We start from the raw sequence: 26351 nt of genomic DNA, 5'->3' as shown, positions 1-26351 counted from the left end.
AAAATACATGAAGACACTGAGGTGAACTGTGCAGATCGCGAAGGAAGGGAAGTCAGAAAATCCACACATCCGTTTACCATACGAACCTTAGTTAGAAACGTTTAAAGCGATACTATAAACTTTTTACTTCAGTCTAACTTAAAATTACCCTCTCCCTATACTGAATGCCTGGCTGTAACAAGCGATTAAGATAAGAAAATAGATCTAATCAACACGTGCTGTGGCAAGGATGTAGAGCTATAGTACTGTCTAATGCTGCAACTGAACTACGTGAAATAACCTAAAAAAGGACGAAAATCCAGGACAAGTTAACTTAAAAGAAATATAGTATGTACTGTATGTGTTATATATTAACATCAGTATGAGGGACAAATGAAACATTCATCCCGTGAACAATCATCGTGAGTTTTTATTTACTTATTTATTTTTTTTAGATAAGAACTAAGTTAACTCTGTTGCTTCCAGGTGCTCGAGTAGCTTAACCAAGTAGTGCATCAGGTCCTTTGAAATGGACGGAATTGGGCTCTTTCAAGATCTGATAGGTGGAGGGCGGTATGCTATGCACCCTTTTAACAAACTTCTACACTCAGGAACCCTTAGCAGTAATGGATTAAAGATGTACGTATTTTTAGCAGTGTTTTTTACAGCAAATCATGGTTGTTTGTTCCATATATACAGAATGTTATTTGTAGAGAAATACTTGGTAGTGCCATAGATTTGCTGTGTGGCCTCGTAAGTCCAATGCCTTTACTGTGAGATGCTGGTGCAAAAGTAGGCAACTTTTCTGCAATATATCGGGGTTTCCAAATTCTTTAAGTGTTTTCGTGCACCGACTGTTAATCTGCCCATGAGTCGAAACTTTGCTCAGGAGAAATAGCTGAGATTTCCAGTTTTCTTTCACATATTTTGGTCTGATGAGAAGAAATTAGTTACATGACTTTACCGTCACTGAGTCGACGCTTTGCTGGGGAGAATTAGTTGACATTTTTTGTTTTCTTTCACATGGTTTGGAGAGAATTTATTATGGTCTAATCGATTTCATCTGAGAAGAGAAGAGCCGTAAACTTTTGAAAGCTGGCAGCTGACTGGTTGTCTGTGTGCATTCATTAGTAAAGATTTTTTTTTTTTTTATTAAAAGTGTTAAACTTACCGTTTCTGACGATAAGATTGTTTATATATATATATATATATATATATATATATATATATATATATATATATATATATATATATGGACATTTGCATAATTCAGTTACAAAGTGAGGCCTTACAAAGTCTTTTTAGGTGGCCCAGATATGTGTGAGATTTTCAGTTGTGTCAAAGCAACACTTTTAAACAAAGTTTTATGACTTCCCTTCTTTATACCATTTTAATGTAAATGGTACATCATTAAAGCATTATGCTGACTTGGCAGAATTGAAAATTTCACACGTATCTAGGCCCTCTGATAGACTATGTAAGGAATTTTTTTTTTTTATCTATGCAAATAACTATATATTTTTTACTTGAGTAATCTTATTGTCAGAAGAGGATACTGTAACACTTACAATTTTTTTAATGCATCGTTACTAATGAATGCACTCGGACAACCAAATCAACTGCCAGCTTTCAAAAGCTTAAGGCTATTCTCTTCTCAGATGGGATCGACTTGGCTATAGTTACGTAGCTCGACCCACCACTTACCCAAGTTTATAGCCCTTTCATTATACGGACAGCACTTGTATTCTATTAAAGCTTAAGTTAGATGATTCTGTTGTGTTTAGAGTGGAGTGAGTAGAAGAGCTTGGGTGTGTTAAAACTGCCCCACAATTCCCGCAAGCCAGGATAGCTCGTATTTATTTCAGACTGTTTTGCTCAGCTGACAGTTAGTCGAATGAGCCTCAGAATTAATAACAAAAACAGACGGATTACATTAATACGTTTTTCCCTCACTTAATATCACTACCCCGTTTTTATATATAACACAATTCATACCTAAAGCCAATTGCTAGTTTGCTCGAGAAAGGAGAGTAGTTTTGTATCTCTTCGTTGCACAGAATCAAATAATATCCATGGTCAAGTGGCCATCTCAGAACTGCACAGGATATTCATGGTTAGGTCAGATTAGGCATCTGTTTTGTAGTAGTGTAGTTTGTTGACTTTAATTATTCCGAGTACTTATTTCTTGGCTGCTTTGTAATGGCGGGGAAATATGAAGTGAGGCTGTCTCATACTTAGTAGAGGGGATTCATTTACTGTACTTCACTATCTTTTCATAACAGTAATTGTACCTGTCTCGTATTAAGTGCAGTGGCGTCATATACTACACCTTCTCCATTATATCAAGAGTAGCTGCCTCATACTAAGTGCAAAGGCTTCATTTAATATACTACAGTCTCTCTTCATATATGCATTATTCACTGAATCTCCCTATTTAAAAATTCAGACGTCTGTATGCATCTGTTTTGCCAGACGCCTAAATCCCACAATGAGTGGCCACAAACAAATCGCCTCCATGTCTCCCTGTCCAATGTCTCTTCATTGTCTTGCTCCCAGCTCACACCCTACTTATCATAAACCTCTCCACTTCATCCCTCCACCCCATCCTCGGCCTCCCCTTCCCTCAAGTGGTACATTTCTCTCCTACCATTAAGCAATCTTACTGTGGTCTCTTTGTAGGCTGAGTCTGTCCCACTCACTTGTGACTACGTAGTCCACTCATATTAACAGCTGAATTAGATCTAAGATTGTTAAAGTCTGGCAGGATTCGCCTTCACGCACTGAGTCTGGGGACGTCTTCTGTAGTTTATTCTTGTAACCAATGATTTTTTTGCGTAGCTTTGGGATGAGATGAATATTATAGTCCTTATTAATCTGAGGAAAACAGCTTCATGTAGTCTGAGAACAATGAAAAATGGGTCACAGCACTAAAAAGGTTGATTCGCAGCCAACCAGTGCCCCTTGCGATACATGGTACTTTTGAAGCAACAGTTTTTCTGTTTATTTCTCAGTCTTTCATAGAATTCATAACAGGTATCAGGAATCAGCTGATACAATGAAGCTTTAGAGACTAACTTTTTGAAAACATGAGTAAATCACGTCTTCTCATACCCTTTGCAAATGTTTACAAGACAGGAAAATAACTAGGCATAATTTCTACCTTTCTCAATTAGCTGGCTGCCGTTGATTAGTTTGTTAAGTTTGATCAGCGAAATCATATCCTAGAAAACAGTTAAGACAAATGGGAGAATAGTTGTAGACCCTGGCTAGTTTCTTGCATCACTAATTCAACATTGAAATTACATTGCCTTGTTGCTAATTCTGTGGTACTTCCCATTGCTAAGGTAATGAGTTAAGCACTATAGAAATGTGCCTAGGTATACAATCCAACAGCCTTAATGAGAGAGAGAGAGAGAGAGAGAGAGAGAGAGAGAGGAGCCGGGAGGAGGGGGGGAGGGGATTGCCTGAGAGGGGGAAGATCGCGTAGGAGGTGGAAGGGGAGAAGGGAGAAAGTCAGTGCATAGTGGTGATAGCAGAGGGGAAAGTGTCAGAAGGGTGGAAGTTAAGAGAGAAAAGGGGAGAGCGGTCAGGAGGAGGGGGTGACGAGGGGCGATAGGCGGAAAGGGAAGGGAAGGGGAGGGGGAGAGAGGGCTGTGTGGGAGGGGAAAATAGGAAAACGAGAAGATTAAAAAGAAAGGGGAAGGAAGTGAAGAGAAGGAGGGGAACGGAGGATATGAAAAGAGGTAGTGAGAGAAAGGAAAGGTAGAGGGGAAGTCGTGGAGGAGAAGAGGCAAGGAAGGAGAAAGAAGGAAGAATGAGAAAAAGGGAGGGAACGAAGGGGAGATGTGGGAAAGGGGAGAGAGAACAGATAGCAAGTAGGGACAGGAAGGAAGGGAGTGAAAAAAAAAGAACCAAGAGGAGGGAGAACAGGAAGAAAAGTGGAGGAGTTGGAGAGGAAGGGGAGAGAAAGAGAAAATCAAGGAAGATGTAGGGAAAGAGCGAGACGGGAAGGGAGCAGGGAGGAATAGGAAGGGTGGGAAGAAGGGGGGAGGTGAGATAGAGAGAGAGACAAGGGCAAGGAGATTGTAGCGAGGACACTAATACACGAGGGGAAGTAGAGGACACGACACACCTGAAGGTATTTAAACATCTGACCATCACTTAACATCGCAGGTAAACTACGGGATAAAATTTCTCCAATTATACTACTTTTACCTTAACTTGGTCTAGGTTGTCGTCCTTTTACAGCTTATTTCACGTAGCTCAGTAGCAGAAAAAGACAATACTGCGGCTCTCTATCATTTCCATAGCACTTCTTCGTGATCAGCATCATATTCTTGTGTTAATCTATGGGAATCAAGGCTGTGAGATGGCAGTTTTATGCCAAGTTAGGGTAGCAAGTATATGTCACACCCGCGGCTTGTGCGTTACTTTTCCTAACTGATGCATAAAATCAGAAAATCATCTATCGATAGAGAAGCACAAGCCTCGTCCATCATACACTTGTTTGCCAGCAATGGAAAGTGAGTGGCAGGTGTGTGTGTGTGTGTGTGTGTGTGTGTGTGTGTGTGTGTGTGTGTGTGTGTGTGTGTGTGTGTGTGTGTGTGTGTGTGTGTGTGTGCGCGCGTGTGCGTGTGTGCGCGTGTGCGTGTGTGCGCGTGTGCGTGTGTGTGTGTGTGTGTGTGTGTGTGTGTGTGTGTGTGTGTGTGTGTGTGTGTGTGTGTGTGCCAACAATATATTTCTGAGGATGATTAGCATTCGGCCGCGGAATGCTTTTCTTTCATTTTTGAGTGCAGCAGGTCGAAAGTTAAAGTCAACAGACAAGGCCATTTCAAACAGTTTTAATCATACTGAAACCAAATTTTTTGGAGTGGTTGAAGGTAGTGTATGAATGAGAGAGTTTGAGAACAATCAAGGGTTTAGGTCACATAGCAAGATCAAAGGTTTGCCTCTATAACTTAGTGTTTTGTATATGTTTTTGACCAAACTTGACGGATGGGTTGAGGGTTGGTGAGGGTTTATTATTTTCAGTTTTTAAAAGAAGTTAAAGGCCAAGGTCATACGACACAGTCAAGTCAAACAGTTTTCATCCGATTTGGATCAAACTTGGAGAAAGTATTTAGGGTAAAGAATAAAAAAAAAAATAATAAGTAATTCTGGTAAATGCCACGTCACAGGGCAAAGTGAAAAAATCTGGCCCTTAGTTCAGTTGTAGAAGGGTGGAGTGCTGCATCCTGTGACACTTCCTCCTTGCCTTTTTATATAATTATTTTAACTCCTCTCCTTAGCTTCCCACTTACCTCCCTATCATGATATCTCTTCCTCTTTTTTTAACCAATCATGATCATCTTTTCTCTCCTTTACTTCCCTCTCATTCTCTTCTCACTACTCCTTCCCCTCCTTCTTCCTGCATTCTCCTTAGGTTTTCTCCTTTATTTCCCTCTCATTCTCTTCTCACTACTCCTTCCCCTCCTTCTTCCTTCATTCTCCTTAGGTTTTCTGTTCCAAGATGTCTTTCCCTCGCACTATTTTTTTCTTTCCTATCCTGGTATATCTAATCTTTTTATCACCTCTTATATTCTCTTTTGTCCACTTCCTTCTCTATCCACTTCCTACCACTCACTCCCTTCTCCCTTCCTTCATTTTCAAATTCACTTTTCATCTTTTTTTCTTAATACTTTCCTTCCCTCTCCGTATATCCACCTCTCTTTCTGTCTATAAGTTCTCCACACTGTACCCTTTCGTCTTTCTTCGAATCAATCCCACCATCCCTACCCCACTTCATTCCCTGTTTCACCACTCCCCTCCTTTTCTTAATTTTCTCCACTCTTGCTTTCAACGATCATCTTCCTGTCCTTAATATCTCTTCCTCTCTACAATACTTCTCTTTACTCCGTCTTCTGTCTTAAAATTTTCCGTCATCAATTTCTGCAAAGAACTGTTTTAATTTCTCGCATGTTCCTTCGCTCTGTTTCATCCTCTTTTCTGTATTTTACCCAATTTTTGTCTTATATTCCATGCAATCCAATTTCGCATTTCATCAGCGATCTCTGTAATCCTGCCTTTCCTTTCATGTTCATCTCATTTCCCAGCTTACTCATCTTTATTCTGTCTCGTTTCAGTCTATGTTCTGCGTTTTCATCACCGTCTCTCTCTCTCTCTCTCTCTCTCTCTCTCTCTCTCTCTCTCTCTCTCTCTCTCCAATTCTTACTTCCTCATTCCTACCTTCCCTCCTCCTATCTTGATCTTCTCATTTCTCTTCTCCTCCTCCTCCCTCCTTAGGTAACCTCTTTGGTGCAATGCATCATGAACTAATGGCTCTCGGAGGGGAAGGAGGAGGAGGAGGAGGAGAAGGAAAAAGAGGGTGAGGAAGAGGAAGAGGAAGAGGAAGAGGAGGAGGAGGTGGTGGAAGAGGAAAAGGAGAGTAAGAGATAGGAGGAGGAGGAGGAGGAGTAGAAACCGATGAGGAAAATGAAGAGGAAGAGGAAGAGAAAGAGAATACAAAGGAATACAAAGTAAATTAACAAGCAACAGACCTTATGCTCCTTTCGAGGCTGTTTGTTACAGAGTAAACTATGACAGAGATCTAATTCTACATACTGAAGGATAAGGATAGTAAAGCCTGAAGGCTCCCCCCGCCTCCAAACCCTAAGTGAGAAGGATCATCAATCAGCATGGAAAAACTGACATGGAAATTACATATGAAAGACTGAAAAGGAAAAGTTACGTTCTATAGGATAATACTTTATCTGTAAGCTGCCAGTTTGAATTACATGAAAGAGAAAGTAACGAAGCAAAATGAATAATCTAATAAATATTTCTTGACGTTATGTACGGGTACGTTGAGTTAACGGGGCGTCTGTAGACGAAGTGTGGAAATTGCACAGTGCACAGTGTAGATGTTCAGGGGTGGTGCCTGGCGTTATTAAGGTAGGCAGCAATCAATCAGGTCCCAGATCCTTTCACTCCACTGAGACAAGGAACTTTCCCAAATGGTACAAAGACACAAGTTACCTCCTGAAGCAGTGACCCCTTGTACAATAAAAAAAAAAAATCTCGATGGTGGTCACTTAACTAACGGGGACTCTCAGTGATTCACAGCCCATCACAGGTCGAAAGTGAGAGTAGTGACCATTAACTCAGGGCTACCTGTGCACATCCTAGTCTGTGCTAGGAAGAGGAGCAGGAGCAGGAAAAAAAAGAAAATTGAGGAGGAGGAGGGGGAGGAGAAAAAGGAGAAAAATATATAGAACAAAGAGAAAGAAAGAGGAAGAGGAGGAGGAGGAGGAGGAGGACGAGGAGGAGGACGAGGAGAAAAATAGGAAAAAATGGAGGGAGAGAGAGAGAGAGAGAGAGAACCAGCAACAGATATACTGGTCTTTGGAAGCCATTTTTCTGGGCAGGCTATGACTATGATATCCATTGTAAGAGTTCATGAAAAGATTTACAAACTAGAGTGAAATACAGACCACACGAACCTTATGATTGAAGTGAGGTGATTTGTTCTGTTTCTTTGTTTTCTTTACAGAGGATGAACCGAGGAAGGAAAACAAATAAATAAATAACAATCCGTCCACCAGATTGCAGGTGTCCTCCATTCGTAATATATTTAGAAAAGGTTAGGTTATAGCCTCTCTCTCTCTCTCTCTCTCTCTCTCTCTCTCTCTAAGAGAGCACTTTCATTCTTTATCGACAGCTGAGTAAAATCGTCTGATCATTAATGTTATAAAATAATATTGTTTTCCTACCATGAGAGAGCTAATTCTGACACCACAATTGCTCTTTTACTCTTGCGCTTCACCCACAGCTGAATAAAATCGTCTGGTATGAGAAAGAACATAATACTAGAGTTGTCCGGAACGAAAGAGGGTTACTACATGGGGTGGGATGGATTTTGACGCTGGTAAGGGAAGAAGTGGCAACATATCCATTTATTTTTTCAAAGCCCTAAAATTTTCACGCCTCTCCCCCTCCTTACGGCAAAGAATACAAAAATATGCTTGATAAATGGCTTGGCTCAGACACTATTCCTTCGGGTGCCAAGCTGAAAATGGCAAGTATACCGTAGGCTATATTGTATCATATGTTCCTTTCTGTCATTCGTTATCTATTTTATTATTATTCTTTTTTCTTTGCTTCGTCATCATCCATGCCACTCATATTTTGGCAATTACTTCTAGTGTCTCTCATGTTTAGGCATTCACTTATATTCTCTCTCATTTTGGGGCATTCATTTATATCAGCTCCCATATTTAGGCATTCACTTATATTCTCTCTCATTTTGGGACATTCATTTATATCAGCTCCCATATTTAGGCATTCGCTTATCTCTCCAACTTCCTCATGTCCTGCCACACTTCAAGAATAACTTCCTATTCAAGTAGAGTCGCTTTGCTATTTTTCCCTCAATTAAACATACCAATTGCAAGGAAAAGTTGAGGTATTTTGTAACGAGCCTGATTCTTGGTAAGAACTGCCTTTTCGGACTATAGTCTCTTCACCTCAACCTGGCTCAAATTTTCGTCCTTATGAGGATTTGTTCACGTAGATTAGTGACAGAAACATGACAATACAACGACACTACATCCTTTCCACTGCACTTTTTCGTGACTTAGCATTATATTCTAGTGTTAATATATCGTTACAACTCAGCAATCAAAATGGAGAGATGATAATTTTAGAAGTTAAAGTAAAAAGAGTAAAGGAGTTAATCGGTGTCTGCAAGTGAAGTGCAATCATATACGTGGCGTATGCTGTGAGGGATGTAATTTAGCTTTATGTCACGTTGCTGATTCCTGCAAGCGAGGAGAAGCAGGAGGAGGAGGAGAAGGAGGAGGAGGAGGAGGAGGAAAAAGTGACAGAAGAGGATTAGCCAAAGGAGAAGAGACAGATGAACAGGTGAAGGAGGACAGGAAGGGGGAGTGCAAAGAATAAGAGGAGGGAAGATGAGGAGGAGGAAGGGAAAAAGCAGATGGGATGTGGAAATGGAAGAGGAATACTCATGAGAAGCAAAGAGCGAGTCTTATTGTTCCTTTCCAGTTTGCCTGTGCTAAGGTGAGTTATAACTCAGTATCTCCTCAGCGCGTCAAAGGCAAGGGTTGATAAGTAGGAAGATTAGTTCAGTTCACCAGTCTAGCAGCCAAAGCCAACAGGAAATGGTTAGAAGGACTACCATGCCGTATAAAAAAGATGTAATGAAATTGGGTAGAAACTGGCGATAGAAAATCACATTCTTCCCTACCAACGTACAATGGAGAGCAACATAATCATTAAATACATCACAATGCTGTTCCGTAGCTGTGCCGTAGCTGTGTCCTCTGTGTCCTGTGCTGTGCATAATACTACACATCAGAAACGTATTGCTCAAAAGTGATCTTTAACTTGGAATTAAAAGTCAGATATTTCTCCATGCGATTATGAAAAGTTAGAACTGTATCACGAATGACAACATCAGAGGGCAATTCGTTCAATATGTTTACAACTCTGTTCACGTACAGTATAAAAAATTAGTTTCATTTGACTAGAAATGGTTGCAACCATTATATACTTATTACTTCGACTAACCTACGTTTTTTTGTTACTTTAAACCATTATCAGATGTACAGACATCGCCACGAACATTTTCTGGCTATCTGCTTAATGGAGGTCGACGGATTTGGTGGTGGCAGCGTTATGATGTGGGTGGCAATTTCCGACACTGACAGACCAGAACTGGTGTGTTTTGCAGGGCAACCTAACGACTTAGTACTACTGTGACATGTTTTGGCCTACCGTTCATCCCAGTAAGAAGCATGATGAACCCATTTTTCACTGAGACAATACCATGTTTCATTAGGTACATCTAACGGCAACGTTCCAACAAAGCCACAACGAACAAATCCAACCGTGAAATTTGTGATCTGATGTAAATCCGGTAACACCTTTGGGACAAGCTGGATCACAATGTTCGAGTGTCATCCACACCTACAGACACTACAGAAAATTGCACATGCACTACACAACATGTGCAGTTACCCTACATGGGATCCTTTCGCTCATTTCATTATGGGCAGAGAGTACGAGGTAGTATTGGACCCTATTGTGGGGACATATGATACTGCTCTCTCATGATCATTGTGTGTGTGTGTGTGTGTGTGTGTGTGTGTGTGTGTGTGTGTGAAGTATCCTAATACACCTATACCCGTAAACAATGTTGTCTTATTAACAATATAACATAAATAAACAGGTGTTTATATTTACAGCACCTGTGTTCTTTGGCACACCAAATATCAACTTCTGTATTTCTTTTCCTGAGGTAAATTTGTTTTTAAGGTTAAAAAGTACGGCCCAACACTGAACATTTCAACATTCCACTTGTAATGTGTTTCTGTTTAATTTATTACATTTTTTTTTTTGGGGGGGGGTTACTCATATTGCCAATTCACCTGAGCTTCTGGACACAAAAACAATGTTCCTGATTTTTTTTTTTAACAAATGTTTCGTAGGGAACCTCAACAAATGCCTTTGAAAATAGAGATGGCAGTACCAGTGGATATAGTTCCGTCTAACATTTTCGATATACCGTTGGAAAATCAAAGAGTTTCGTAAAGTATGACCAAAATATCCGACCACAATGTGTTTCTGTGAAACAATATTGTTTTTATTTATTTCTTTTTTTAAGGGATGGAAAGCCTGTCTCTGATAAAAGTATCTAATAATCTGATAACGATGATACAGTGTTAAGTAGACGGTAAGTTGCTGGCTCTGATGTTACTTTTCTTTATACTAGGGTACTTTTTCTATGAGAGAGGGGTGTGTGAACTGGGGAAAGGGCAGCGAAATGGCGGGAAACAGGGCGATAAGGAGGCGATTTGTTTGTGGCCACCCCTGACGGGATTAAGGCGTCTGGCAAGACACAGATAGATTCGCGTTTGCTATCTTCCACTCCCGTGTTACCTGTTACCTTGCTACTTGTTAGTGATAAGCTGAAAGTTTGGAAGATGGCAATATCTTTCTTTACTTAATACACAAAGATATTGATATAGGTCACCCGGGTGTTTTACTGACCTGGATACTACTATTTGGAAGTCGTACACGTCTTTCACTAATTGTAATGAGACTAGTTATCATATCTTCTTTAAATGAACTGAGGGGACATGTTAGGACTCCATATTATAAATACAATTAATTATTGAAAACATGATAGATAGATAGATATCTTACAATAACTTTGTAGTTTGTTGTAGTGAAGTTTTGTAGATCAGTTATACATATATTAGACTCGTGGACGAGCGGTTGCTATACTTGAGTAGTTTTGTAAGTAGATAATCTTAATTCCCTTTTGTCATGCAATGACAGGAGAGGTAAAGATGAGTATGGGACTATTTTTATTTGTCTTGGAAATATTAACAAAGTCTCTCACGCACGAGTGAAGTATAGAGTCCCGCGAGCTAACCTCCCTGTCTCGCTCTCTCTCTCTCTCTCTTCCACCCTCTCGCCCATGTTGCTAGGCTCCTTCTCCCTACTACCCGTCGGTTCTATAGCTAACCTCCTTCTGAGCTCTGCTTCCTAAATTCTGGTGTAGCAGAGGTCGTGTCACGTGTGTTACACTGTGGTTGGAATGTTCTAGAAACCTGTGTGTGAGTATGTGTGTATGTGTGTGTATGGTCACTAGGCGCTGTCGTGTGCCTATAAAGCATTCCTTGAGTTAGAGTGTGTAAGCATGTTTAGCATTGCTCGATTCTCGCAAACACACTACCTCTGACTTGCTGCTTCTATCTGTCTCTCTGTCTATTTATCTATCTATCTATCTATCATGTTTTCTATAATTAATTGTATTTATAATATGGAGTCCTAACAGACAAAGAGGGAAAGAAAATGAAAGAAGGATAGAGTGAAGGAGATTTAGAAGGTGGAGAAGGAGGGATAGAGACAGGGTAGGAGAAGAAAGTAGAGAAGGGTGAGCGAAAGGGTGGAGAAGGATTGAATGTAGTGGTAAAGAGAAGGGTGAGGGAAGACCGGAGGCAAGGAGAGAGAGACGGAGGCAAGGAGTGAGAGGGAGAGGGATACAAGGGGAATATAAATGAACACGATAAGGAGAGAAGAGGAGGACGAAGAGGGTCATAGGAGGAAGGGGAGAACTGAAGAGAAGGAAGAGGAGAAAACAGAGGAAGGGGAGAACAGAGAGGAGGAGGAGGAGGAAAAGATGGAAGGGCAGAACAGAGACGAAGAAGAGGGAGGTTTAGAAGAAGGGGAAAAGAAAAAGGGGAAAAGAAAAAGGGGAAAAAAGTGGAAAGAGTAGGTTAAATGTGAGAAAACGAATATGATGAGGCGAGAAACGAGCCCAAAGTTAAAAATAAAATAAGAAAGGATGGGAGAAAAGAGGAAAAATGAGTAGCAAATGAAGAGAAGTTGAGACATGGGGAAGGAGAGAAGAAACCGAAGAGTTTGGAGAGGAAGGAGGAGAAAGAAGAACAATGAAAGGGGGAGTGAGACTGTGGGAACAAAAGCTGAAGAAATTAAGAAGAAAAGTAAGAGTCGAAAAGAAAAAAAGAGGGTAGTGAAAAGGGAGGAAGAAAAAAGGAGAAAAGTGGTGTAGAGAAGGGACAGAGTCAGAGGTGAAGTGGGACAAGACAGAACAGAACAGCCAGAGAAGGGAAGAATGAAGAAGAGAAAAAAAGAAGAGAAAATAAGAACAGGAGAGAACAGTCAGAAAAAAATGGACAGAAGATAAGCGCTGAAAAAGAGGAAGGAGAAAATTTAGAAGAACGAGGAATAGAATATACACACATACAGTATATATATATATATATATATATATATATATATATATATATATATATATATATATATTTATTTAATTATTTATATATAATAAAACGAGACGAGACTGAGGATGATGATGATGATTATGATGATGAGGATGAGGAAGAGGAGATAAGGGCCTGAGAACGATGGATATAGAACAGTAGAAGATAAGAAATTTGTAAGAAATGGAAGATAATGAGGAAGGATGAGAAAGGTGGAAGAGGCTTAGAGGGAGAGAGATGAAAAAAGTGGTGAAAAGAGTGAGTGTGAGAAAGAGAAAAAAAAATGGAAGGACAGCCAGACGAAGAAGAAAGAAAAGAGAGAAAGGTGAAAATGCGAGGAGATGACAAGAAAGAAGATGAGGAAGAAAGCTGGGGAAAAGAAAAAGAGGGAAGACAATGAAAAAATTTAAAAAAAAAAGAGAGAAGAGGAGGATGAGATTCAGCCTAAAAATGGGAAAGAATAGACAGAGAGAAGGGAGAGGTTTAGAAAAATAAGGAGGAGAAAAATAAAGAAGGGAGGGGTCAGAAAGAACAGAACCTTGAACAGAATAGAAAAGAGAATCAAGGAGAAGGAAAATTATCAGAAAAGGGAAAAAATAAAATATGAAGTAAAGTCAGGGAACGAGGAAAGGAAACAAGAAGAGAAAGACAAGAATCATGCAAGCATAGAGGGAAAAAACAGAGCGGGGTTGAGTCATGGAGAGGTAAAAAGAGAATAGAGTTGGTCATATCAGAAAAAACAGGAAAACGCGAGAAAGGAGAGAGTCAGAAATAGTAAGAAGAAAAGAGAAGACATGAAGTGGATCACAAAAGCGGGAAGAAAAAAAGAAGAGTAGGAAGAGGAATGAAAATGGAGGAGAAAGGGAATCAGAGAGAGAGAGAGAGGGGAAAATAAAAAAGATTGAATAATAAGACGACAAGGGAGAGTGATATAAATGGAGGAGGAACAAAAAAGAAAGAAGAGAATGTATAAGTGAGAAGAAAAAAAACGATAAAAAAAGAAGGAAAAGTACTAGAGAAATGGAAAAACAAAGAGAACAAAAAAAGGAAAAAATCAAATAAGAAGAAATAGGAATGAAGACAGATAGGCTAAGTCAGAGAAAGACAAAAAATAGGGGAAAGAAGGTTATAAAAGTAGGAAGGAAGGGAACCGGAAAAGAAAAGGGTCAAGGAAAGGAGAAAAAAGAACAGTAAATAAAGAGAAATACAGAAAACAAATCAATGACAAATACAGACATACCAGTGAAGCCCCATATGAAGCTAAAATAGTGAAATAACTTGCGTGTGAAAACCCTTAGGGTGGGACTGATTGACAGGGCCATTATATTAAACTTCTTTTCCCATAACGGTTCTTCCTTCATTCGTTTTCCTCCACTTCTCGTATGCCTCTCTCCTTTCCCTCTTTCCTTTCATTCCTTCCTCCCACAGTTCCACTACTCTTCTACCTAACGTCCTCTTCTTCAATTTTCTGTCCCTTTCCCTTTTCCCCTCCTGTCATGATCTTTTTTCCTTGTCCCTCTTCTTCATTCCTCCCCTCCTTCTCTTCCCTTCTCTCCTCTATCCCTCTCCTTCTTACCTGCCTTCCTCCTTTTCCTTTCCCCTCTTCTTCCTCCCTTCTCTCCTCTGTCCTTCTCCTCCTTTCCTCCCCTCCTCCTCCCCTTCCTAATGCCCTTCCTTCCCCTCACCTCCCACTCACACCTACCTGATCTCACGCTTTTGTCTTCCCTCACCTCAAATCTCTCCTCATTTCCATTTCTCTCGCCTATCCTTACTACTATGGGCCGTAATATAAAAACTCAAGAGTTTAGACTGTCCATCGGCGACATTTAGTCGTCCGAGGTTCCTAAGCGTCAGTCATCCTTACTACAAAAATCTGGACCGTCCGTCTTGGCGAAACCTTGTTCAGGAGTTTGAATGCCGCGACAGTCGCTAGATTGGGCGAGAATGCGCTGCATGAGCACTAACAGCACACAAATTTTAAATGTTTCTTCTGTTTAACATACCAGACACTTTGTAAACCCATTCTAAGCTGTTGTTTTTATGTAGGAATTATGTATTTATGCGCTAGAATTGGTAAAACAAAAATTACGGTAGAATGCATAAAAAGAACGCTTTTATGAGCAAGTTACAGTTCAAGTATCCTGTGTAGGCTGAGCATGTATTTAAATTTACCCTCCTTTGCCATTATTTGCAGGAAATGGTTATTACAGATATCTAGATTAGACTTTATCCAAGTATTTATCCAAGCAAAGTGAATGAATTATTGCATACTTCACAGACTACCATGATGTGTTTCCTGCCGGCTCACCAGTCAGGTACTACACTGCAGATATGTGCACCTCTTCTCATGTGGCAGTACATTATATGTTTCTAAATTTGTATTGAAAGATGTAAATATATAGCTATTACAGAATTATTTTTTGCATGCAGGCTGCTTTGCTTCTGTACAAGCAGGTTGAATGGTGACATTCATTGCAGCACCAACACATTAGGGATGCACAAACACTCCTTCATTTTTATCTAGCAATTTCTTTCCACACCTGTCATTCAGCAATAACCATTAAAACATGTTGGAAAATATAGCTTATCAGATGTTTGAACTGTCACAGTTGTTCATTCAGCTTCTATGTATTTGGTTATAGTTTCTTCCCCATACTATTGCCACCTTCCCTGTTTTGGTTATTACAAGTAAATTTCCATTCTTGTTCAATTTTATACTCCTCTAGTATTCACAGTCTTATATCCTTTCCCTTCAAACAGTGTGCTGTGATTTCAGTTACTTGGTACAGTACAGTTTTCTTTTTCTATTCCAGTCTGCTAGATAAATCTTACCTGTTTTCCCAGAAATCATTCCACTTCTATACATCCAGGTCTTTTTTTATATATTTTCAGACTGCTTACAGTTCTGTTTTCCTAGCTTTTTCCTCAACTGTTCACATTCTTGCAGTTGCTCTCCTTCACTAAATATTTATCTCATTTCATTTTTGTCACAGGCACTGCTTAACTGCATCTTCGTGCCTTAATGTAACCCTTCCACCCAAACCAATATTCCCTAACTTTCCTACACCCATCTGCTCCATTACAATAACTGTCACTTCCATCTAAAACTATTTTTTGTACTTCATATGCATGGTACAGGCCATTTCCTGGGGCTTGAAGCTATTTGCAAGTAAGAAACTCTCTTGGGATAAAGATGTCTCAGGATTTGAAATAATCTGCGTTGTAACTAGTGGTAGGTGGTGGCGACCATCATCCACTCCTCTGATGTAGTGCTGCCTACTTCGTCCTTAGCCTTTATCATTTTTTTTCTGTGCTTGCCCTCCTCTCTTCCTATTTCTCCCACCTTTCCTGTCCCTTCTTATTTTCTTACCTTTACTGGTGGCTTTACATTGTGTGACAAGCCAAATGGTTTCCTGTAAGTCAAGAAACCATTTACAACGCTGGGTGGTAACCATATAACCAAACCATACGTGCTTCCTACGTGTCAGCAAGTGAGTTGGTGGAGAGTTAGTGCCCCTCCCTGTAAAACAAATAAAGTCAAATGGCCACCCCTTATGGGATTATGGCGTCTGTGCTTCCTACGTGTCAGCAAGTGAGTTGGTGGAGAGTTAGTGCCCCTCCCTGTAAAACAAATAACTCAAAGTCAAATGGCCACCCCTTATGGGATTATGGCGTCTGACAATAGATAGATAGATAGATAGTTTTATTAACAAATTTTTTATTACGGTCAAAAGACCTATGCTCAAAACTGAGTGTTTGATTGAAGTAGGTAAATATTTCAGTCATCATCCTAACCAACTAATTCACTCTTATCTGGTAACTTTACCTAACTTTATGTTGAATCAACTTATTATTTTGGTGCAAAAACAAAGTACATATTTCAACAAAGAACTAACGTGATTCCATTTGTCTGTTAATATTAATGAAAAATTAATATTATTTATTTTTTCCCTTTCTCTAACAGTGAAAAAGAACACTAAAGCTGTTGAAAAATACACCCCCACCTAACCATTTACCAACCCTGACCTAACTCTGTTATCTGTAGTTTTTGCCATGTAATATAATTGTAATACCCGGAAATTTTATCCCACCGGTATTCTTCAATCAGTGTAATGACGGATATTTATAATCTTACCGGTTGTTGGTACTGGTCAACTTACCCATGGATAATACATGTGGTACTCGACTTGGTATAGTAGATGATATTTAAGAAAATTTTGGTAGCGTTTGTAGTTTTTGGCCGAGCCTAGATTTAGTCAGTACCACAGGTGGTCGTCGTTCCCTCAGCGAAGGAATCTTGAATTGGAAGGGGAGTGAATTAGGCATGAGAACTTAATTCCTTTGATTAGGTACACCAAGAAAGAAAAATGATAGATACTTTACTCTACTTTAATAACTTTATGCTGGTTTTCACAAAAAAAATTTTTTAATTACATGACTCTTTGTAGTATGAAAGAAGATTGTACATTAAAACCAGGGTTTGGATGATCATTCTTACAACACTGCCACCAGGCGAAAACAATTTGATACATACAAACGATTTATGAGGTCATTGTACTTTACTTTCTTTTTGTCAGTTACTCTTGGGCTCGACAATAGCCTCAAGACAGGGACCCTTCCACGAGCATGAGTTATCTTTTCGGGCTGGCATAGCCTCGAACCAATAAGAATTATTACTCGTGTTCATTTTCGTCCATATAATATACTCTCATGTAATTCTCTATAATCTACTATCAGTTCAGGATTATTTATAGTTCATAATCATCATTACTACATAATCACCAAAAATGCATAATCACTCGGACTTGTGTAGCCTCGAGGTACAATTCAAAAATAGTTTAATCACCAAGAATTCGTAATCACTCGGCCTTGTTTAGCCTCGAGGTATAATTCAGCCACTGTATAATCACCAAGAATACATAATCACTCGGGCTTGTTTAGCCTCGAGGTTCATTTCAAAATTACATCATTGCTCACAATCACTAAGTTCCCTTTTACGCTCCTAATTTCCTAACCTTAATGTAAGAAAGAAAACGGTTAACGGTTTTGAATTTCGCCCTTCCGTTACCAGATTTCATCACTTTTATATTTCTATTTCTTATTTACAAAAAAAAATTCACTTGATACATCAATAACACTATTACAATTACATTTGGTTTATAAAATAATTCATGGGTAGTGTAAGTGTGTATGTTCTCGTCTAGGGACAATACCACGAAGAGGCCTCGGGCTAACACTGACGTTGCCGGTGTCTGGGGACTGAACGAACTTCCATTATATACGACGTCTGGGCCTCGAGTGTCTACGTTAAACTTTCAACAATATTACTTCATATAGTCCATGACAAGTAAGGATTAAACAAAGAAAAAGAGGGGGGGGGAAGGAGAAATGTGGACAGCTCGCCTGAACGAACGTCCATTACATACGACGTCTGGGCCTCGAGTGGGCTTCTTGGGTACGCTAGCGACGTCATTGCTAAGTCAAATGAGGTGGTGTTTTTTAAATATGGTGGGTTTCAATTCTCTTTACAATTTATTTAGCAGTGTACCCATGACGCCAGGACTTTTGATTGAATTGGGGAAAATTTGGGATTTAATCCTTACTTAATTTAGATACTGATTCTATCACTATCTCGCTTTGAATTTTGGGGCAGCTTATGCCATCTAGTGACGGCTAAGATAAATGGGACATTTAAGTCCTCACAAATGACATTATTTAGGCCTTTTTTTGACTGTTATCTTACATATTTGGGTTCTAGCAGCTTCATTAGTAAATATTTCACAACTAGGTTACGGAAAGAATTGTATATTCATCATGATTCTGTTTAAGGTTTAAACTCGGCGCCCAATAACGACAAGAAAAGCTGCGCACATCTGTTATTCATTACTCGACCAGACAGAGGAATTCCCATAGCTCAACATCCACAATTACATCACCCAATGCATAGACACAGAGATACATACATATAAAAAAGTCAGCCCTACATTAATTATTAACATATGAATTACTACTTAGGATAGGAATTTATAGACTAATATTCAGGTTACACCCTATCTAACTTAAAAATTACAGTACCTCTAAACACATACATGAATATTAAATTTGTGGCACTACATAATATTGTATATATAGCCTGTTTATAAGTTATATAATTATTTAGCCTCAAATATGGGGGGAAAAGTTGTACTGTACTCAGCCAAGTACTGTACTGTGACAATACAGTATATTAGCAACCACTGCAGCTGCTGCATGAATCAACTACTGTATACACTTAAATTCCATGTGATATAATTCAAGAAGCACGCCACTATCAGAAAAAACGGCCATACCACGTTGAGTACACCGCTTCCCGTCCGATCAGCGAAGTTAAGCAACGTTGGGTCTGCTTAGTACTTGGATGGGTGACCGTCTGGGAACACCAGATGCTGTTGGCTCGTTCTCCCCACGTGTCAAGTGGGGTTGGTGGAGGATTGGTGCCTCTCCCTGTAAAACAATTAACTCTGGGCCCTTGGTCACCCCGTTTGGGATACATGGCGTTTGGCAATGAATGAATGAATGAAAAACTTTCCAGTGCCAAGTGTCACACATTCGACTAGGCTGAGGCAAAAACTTATAGGCTCCCCCTCAAATGGGATGACTGCAGCACACAGCTGGATAACGCACAAACTCCTATATTGCTGTCGTAAAAAAAAAAAAAAAAAAAAAAAAAGTCTGTTGAGAAATTCCACATGTACTCTGAAATTAACTTCAGTGCACAATTTATTAACTCCGTTAACTGTGCACCATGTTGCCACCCCACCATAGGGCAAGTTTTGTTTACTTGTATTCGCAACGGAAACACTTGGTCTTGTAAAATTTTCTGAACACCTCTGAATATCTCATATAATTTAGCCTGCCAAGGAAGATTTTATTCACGAATCATGCAGTGTTTATGATTTAAAAAAAAAAAAAAAACTATCATATTTGTATATATTTAAGTTTGTTACACGAAAGGGGTGTCTCTTGTGGCGTTTATCCTCCTGTCACATGCCAATACTATTTTATGCTGCATCAAGTAGACGAAAATCTGGAGTAAACAGATGTATTTAAGGTACGAAACACGGGAACGTTAGACGTTCACATTCGGCAATACTGGCGTTTAGTTTTTATAGTACGGCCCTATGTATATATCTAGCATTTCGTTATACATCTCCCTTCCTTTTCATTATCTCCCTTTTTCTGCGTTTCCTTCATTTCCTTCTCCTTCACTCTTCCTCTCTCTTCTTCGCTTCCTTCCTTTCCATCTTCACCCTTTCTCCCTTTTCTCCCTTTCCTTCTCCTTCATTCTTTCTCTCTTCTCCGTTTCCTTCCTTTCCCTCTTCACTCTTCCTCTCTTTTCTCTACTCTCTCCTTTCTTCTTCACTCTTCCTCTCTTTTCTCCACCTCCTTCCTCTCCTTCTCCTTCGCTCTTCCACTTTTTTCTCTACTCTCTCCTTTTCTTTTCCCTCACACTTCCTCTCTTTTCTCCATTCCTTTCCTTTCTTCTTCATTCTCCTCTCCCCTGTCCTAAATCCTTACTCTTGTATGCCAAAGAGGCCCCTAACACCTCTTCCTTACCAGTTTATTTTTAAATTAAAGGGTAGCTCTTAACTTTCCTGGATTTTACATACCCACCCCCCGCTCTCTCTCTCTCTCTCTCTCTCTCTCTCTCTCTCTCTCTCTCTCTCTCTCTCTCTATCTATCTATCTATCTATCTATCTCTCTCTCTCTCTCTCTCACCTCCAGTCTTTGCCCTACCCCTGTCTTAAAGTCTTCCCTTCCCTCTTCCCCTCGCCCATACTTCTCTCTCTCTCTTCCCGTTCCTCTCTCTCCCTCTCCTCTCTCCTCTCTCCTCACACCTCACCTCCCCACGCCTTACTCTAACCAAATTTATTACATACATTGGGTAGTGTTACTGGATATCAGAAATTTTACATATATGGTAATTGAGAAGGGAGGCGGGAAGATAAAAAAGAGGAGGCAGAGAGAGAGAGAGAGAGAGAGAGAGAGAGAGAATTTTAATATTAGGATAAACTTTTCAAAACAGATAGGATTAGACTCAAGCTTTTTCTAATCCCATCATTACCAGGGGGTTCTTCTAGGATGATTGAAAAAAAAAAAAAAAAAAAAAGGAAACACGAGTAATTGGAGTGAAAGTTAAAAATAATTCGACAAATATATATGTCTGTATCAGGCATTATCTGTCTCTAAAATGCTTGGCCCGTTTTCTCATCGGTGAAAGAAGCTCCCTAGCACCTCTCCCATAGCGATCTATTCTTGGATATGGCTGGTTAATATTTTTTTGCACTTTATCTATGCAGAGTAGGATGATTTTAGAATAATTTAGGTAACAGAGATGCAGAGTTAGGCGTAATAAGCAAAATAAGTCGCTTAGGAAAAGGTGTTAGGGAGCTTCCTTACCCGTAAAGAATACTGGCCTTAAGAGCTACAAATGGGAATACCGATAGCCTTCTTTGCCTGCCTGGTTTAAATGTATTACGCTTTCATGAGCAATTATGTCCTGGATCAGACAATTGAGTATTACTGATGTACTGTAAGCTGTGTGGATCTTTTCTCTTCGTTCAGTAGGTAAGTTGATACGTTACTCCTAAGCTTAAAGTGTTACCTTTTCCAAATGCAAAATTGGGTATTAATGTGTATATGTAAAAAAACGTAGTAGATTAGTCGACAGTTTCCTCCTGGGTTTTGAAAATATATACCATTTATGTATATAGAAATGTCTTTAAATCCGTATGTAAAAAATAAATAAATTAATAAATAAATAAAAAAGGTACTTTTAAACAACATGTCTTATTCTTTCAAGTTCTTCTCTTAGGAATAGTATCACTGGCTTTGGTACTACGGTTCACTTTTCCTAAAAATTTTCCTCCAGGTATTCCAGTCTTGCAAAGTAGTCCTATATTTATTTTCAAGCATCGCTCAGCGCCGAAGGTTCTAGTTGGTTGGGGACACCCTAGACAATGTCCCGTTCTTAATCTCCTATGATTCTTTAACTTTTATCATTGTAGTGCAAGATGATTTCCTATTAATTACGATGCCGGACCACCTAGAAAGCAAATTTATGTCTGTGTGGACTGCAATTCTGTATAACAAAATATCTGTAAATTTCTCTCTCTCTCTCTCTCTCTCTCTCTCTCACACACACACACACACACACACACACACACACACTGCGCCATCAATACTTTTTCCTAATATTCCAAAACATCCTAGAACGCAAATTCGTTCTCTCTTTATTCCCCCTTATTCCCCTCTCTTCTTTTCCTACATTGTTTCTCCCACCCTTTGTGTTCCTCTCTCTCTCTCTCTCCCTCCCTCTATCTCTCTCTGCGCCAACAATATTTTTGTTTAACATCCTGTACCGCATATTAAATCCTTCTTCACCCACAATTTTCCTCTTCCATAATATATATATATATATATATATATATATATATATATATATATATATATATATATATATATATATATATATATATATATATATATATTACTACTACTACGGTACCTCTCCCTTCATATTGCTTCTTGCCCTACCACCTCTTTTCACCAGTCCTTCTCCTCTCCCTTCCTCCGTCCTTCTCGCTTCATTTCTGTCTTCATCTATTTCCTTCCTTTTCCCTAAGCCCATCTCTCTCTCTCTCTCTCTCTCTCTCTCTCTCTCTCTCTGTATCCTTCCTCCCCCTCCCCCTCCCTCTGTATCCCGACAGTCGTTCTACTTTATTAGTGTTATGGTGGTGGTGGGGAGGGGAGGGGAGGTAGGAAGTGGGGGGAAGGTAGGAAACGGGAAGAAAGGAGGGAGGGAGACGAGAGGACAGGAATGAATATCGGTGGAAGGGAAAAAGGAGGAAGAGAAGAAGCCGGAGCTGGAGCAAGAGGAGCAATAGGAGGAGGAGGGGAAGAAGTAACAGGAGGAGTAACAATATTAACAAAAATGTAAGACAACGGATGATTGAGACACACACACAGATGGAAGTAAAAGTGAGGTGTATGAGAGAAAAAGAATATAAAGAGAGGAAGAATGTTGGTTGGAATTGAAGTACAGCCATAAAGGGGAAGTGAAGGAGAGAGAATAAACCTGGGAAGATGTACAGGCGAGGGTGAAGGGATTAAGAAAGATGAGGAACAGGAGAAGAAGACTGGGGAAGAGGACGTCAACGATCACCATGAAAGACACATGATAGTGGAAAATATTGAAGAAATCAAGAGGAGTGAAAACAAATGAAATGACGAGAGAGAGAGAGAGAGAGAGAGAGAGAGAGAGAGAGAGAGAGAGAGAGAGAGCGCAGCAATCGGATCTGCCTACATTCGTTATTCAAAAACTCTCATAAAATCCAATATTTCTTTTCCTCGCCCATTATTTTTGCCTATACTCTTGAACATCGACTTTGATCAAATATGAGAGAGACGTATACTCCTGGATGAGAGAGGGTGGGGGTAGAGAGGGGTGGGGGGGCGGTGGGAGGGTAGGAGGGTAAGTGGATAAGAGTGAAAGGGGAAGAGGGGACTGAGTGGAGTATGCAGGAAAGTAAGAAAGAAAGCAGACAGAGAAAGACCTACTTGTCCATGCGAGACTGGTTTTATATGATAGGTTGTGACTAATGCATTTGATATTCGAATCGAAGACTAAAATTGGACAAAAAATAATAATAGTAATAATCCCATTCACTATAGTCTACTGTATTTGACTGACCTGTGCAGCTGAGATGCATGGGCCGAGTAGGGTGTGTTTGATTCGCGGCTGCTGACTGACCGCCGATGATTCAAATCTACATCTCTTCTTATTTTAACACATTTTTATTTATATTCTTAAACTGCCTTCAGTACAAGCTGCCAGATTAAATATGGAATAATTTCCGAAGCTGAAAAAGTCAAAATTAGTTTTAGAAGTTTACTGTTATCAAAGAAAATAAGTTAATAAAGTTTCATAAAACGATGAGTGACGTATGCAGTAAATTATCCACCCTCGGTGTACATCCACGTCCGCATGTCGCACTACATCCAAGCGCGGTGTACACCCACGTCCGCGTGTTGCGCCCTAATATCCACACACGGTGTACATTTACGTCTCCATGTTGCACAACAGTACATGCCTGCATTTACTTCAATGACATCATTGGTGGCCAATCAGCAGCCGCTTAACAAACACACTGTACAGGTCAATCAGACTATAGTCTCTTTCATCAAGCCGGTAAAATAAAGTATGCCCTGCTGAATAATAATAATAATAATAATAATAATAATAATAATAATGATAATGATAATAATAATAAGAAGAAGAAGAAGAAAACGTAAATTGCCATTAGCAATTTCAAACTCACCACATATCAAAGTCATCCAATTTCTTCCTCATTTCGACTGCAGGGGCCGATTTATTCTCCAGTGTCCATGCATTGTAGCTATCGTTGGACCTGGTGTTTTCAACGCCCTTAACATAGTGAACACTTTGAAGTGAAGAGCTGGTCTAAAAGGGTCCCCATAGAAGAGTGTCAAACACATTGGGTGAAGGTGAAAGCAACAAAATCCTTGCAGAGCAAATATGACTGAGCCCAAACTACCTTCCATTGATCCTGGGTGATCTCAGAAACTACTAGCCCAAATGGGCCAATAGTCATTTCAGACCTGGTCCCCGACCTTGGCTATGTCCCACAAAAATTTCTAGTCTTTACCTTAGTTATAATAACAAATAGGTACCATACACTTATGAAGACTTAAAACAAAACAAAAAAGTGATCCAAATAAATAAGCCCTACCTGCCCTGCTGATATGATTTGACCTAGGCTGTGACCTTGAGTTTTGGATCAAGGCCATTCATACTTGGTAGCCATGCATAGCATACCAAGTTCTATAAACGTTCCAAGTTTGGTGATTGTAGCCTATTTCTAACTTTGTTTTTTTCTTCTTCTTTTTTTTAATGACACCAAACTACTTTCCGTTGGCTCCTGGATGATCTCAGAAACTACTGGCCCAAATGGGCTCATATTCATTTCAGACCTGCTCCTCGACCTTGGCTATGTCCCACAAAAATTTTAAGTCTGTACCTGTAGCGGTTTCTGAGACTCCGAGAATAGACTATTTTTATAGGTTTTTGGGTGTAAATGGAAAAGCAGTACTGGGAACTGGATGATGCTGGTTCCTATGAAGCCGCCAGCTGGGGGACTCAGATGGTCAAGTACGATGGCTGTAGTTTTGAAACTGAGTAAATACGAGCAACTTCTTTGTAGGAAGGAATAATAACAACTACAACACGGTAACTGTCCCATGGACAATCACAATTGTGATCCTACTGTTTCATAGCGACCATGACCCCACTGGGGAGATATGGATTTCTTTTCTATTAGCAATGGCCCATCCCAGGATGCATAACCTGGGCCTTTCAGATTCCTTGTGCAGTCTCCGGTTTTCCTGGAATCGTTCCAAGCCTCTGAGGTGAGAGTAATAACTAGAACTCTGTAACTTTCCTATGGACAGTCAGTAGTCTCCATCTACTGTTTCCTAATGACCTTGACCCCATTGGGGAGATATGGATTTTTTTTTTTTTCTAACAGCAATGGTCCATGCCAGGACACATAATCTGGGTCATTCAGATTTCTTGTGAAGTCTCCAGTTCGCCTGGAATCATCAGGAAACTCTGAGTCAGAAATATTGATAATTAGTTACGTATTTTTATTACGTAGCCACAATAAGGAGACTTCACCATGTCGTAAGGTATGTGTGATATAAACAAGATCTGAAGATCCTAAAGTATCTTCTTGTGTAACATCAAGAGAGGATCTGACAAAGGTGTCGAAGAACGTATGTAGGCCTATCTGCTACTGTTTCTTACAGTGATCACCCCACTGGTGATTTTTTTTTTTTTTTTTTTTTGCCAGGACACAATCTGGGCACTTGAGATTCCTTGTGCAGCATATGGTTGTCCTGGAATCGTTGTGAGACTCAGAGGCGAGAATAATAATAATAATAATAATAATAGCAAAAAACGGTAGTCTCTACCTACGTAGTCGTTGGAGACTAAAAATAGTACCAGCGAAAATAATAGTATCCACCACTTATGTACTGTAGGTGGAAACTAATACTAATAATAGCTAGAAAACGGAAATTGCCATTAGCAATATCGGTAACATCACATGACAAGCTATCGTTGGATCCGGTGATTCCAATGCCCTTCATATACTGAGCACTTCGAAGTGAAGAGCTGGTGTAGTAGGGCCCCCGCTGAAGTAGTGTCAAACATGTTAGGCAAAGGTGAAAGCAACAAAAGCAAAAATGGTGGAGCCCAAACTACTTTCAATTGACCGAGTGATCTCAGAAACTACTGGCCCAAATGGGCCCATTGTCATTTCAGACCTTCTCCCCGAACTTGGCTATGTCCCATAAAAGTTTCAGGTCTGTACCTGTAGGAGTCTCTGAAAATTCGCTAATAGACTATTTTTATATGCTCTTGGATGTAACAGGAGAACAAGTGCTGGGAACTGGATGATAGTGGGTCATATGAAGCCACCAGCGGAAGGACTCACATGGCCAAGTATGACGGTCGTATCTTTG

The 26351-nt window shown here is 39.8% G+C and overlaps 1 non-coding gene across 1 annotated transcript; it reads left to right on the top strand.

Moving 5' to 3' along the window:
* Window positions 1–19082: 19082 nt before the first annotated feature.
* Window positions 19083–19201, top strand: LOC145413566 (5S ribosomal RNA). Its single transcript, XR_013899750.1, has one exon. It is a non-coding gene; the product is annotated as a 5S ribosomal RNA (ribosomal RNA).
* Window positions 19202–26351: the final 7150 nt, after the last annotated feature.

The sequence above is a fragment of the Coenobita brevimanus genome, chromosome 96 (genome assembly GCF_032717465.1).
Source record: "Coenobita brevimanus isolate Jiangsu-jjx chromosome 96, ASM3271746v2, whole genome shotgun sequence".
Lineage (NCBI taxonomy): Eukaryota > Metazoa > Arthropoda > Malacostraca > Decapoda > Coenobitidae > Coenobita > Coenobita brevimanus.
Note: the sequence above shows the minus strand (reverse complement) of the source record. Positions and strands in the feature narration are given on the sequence as shown.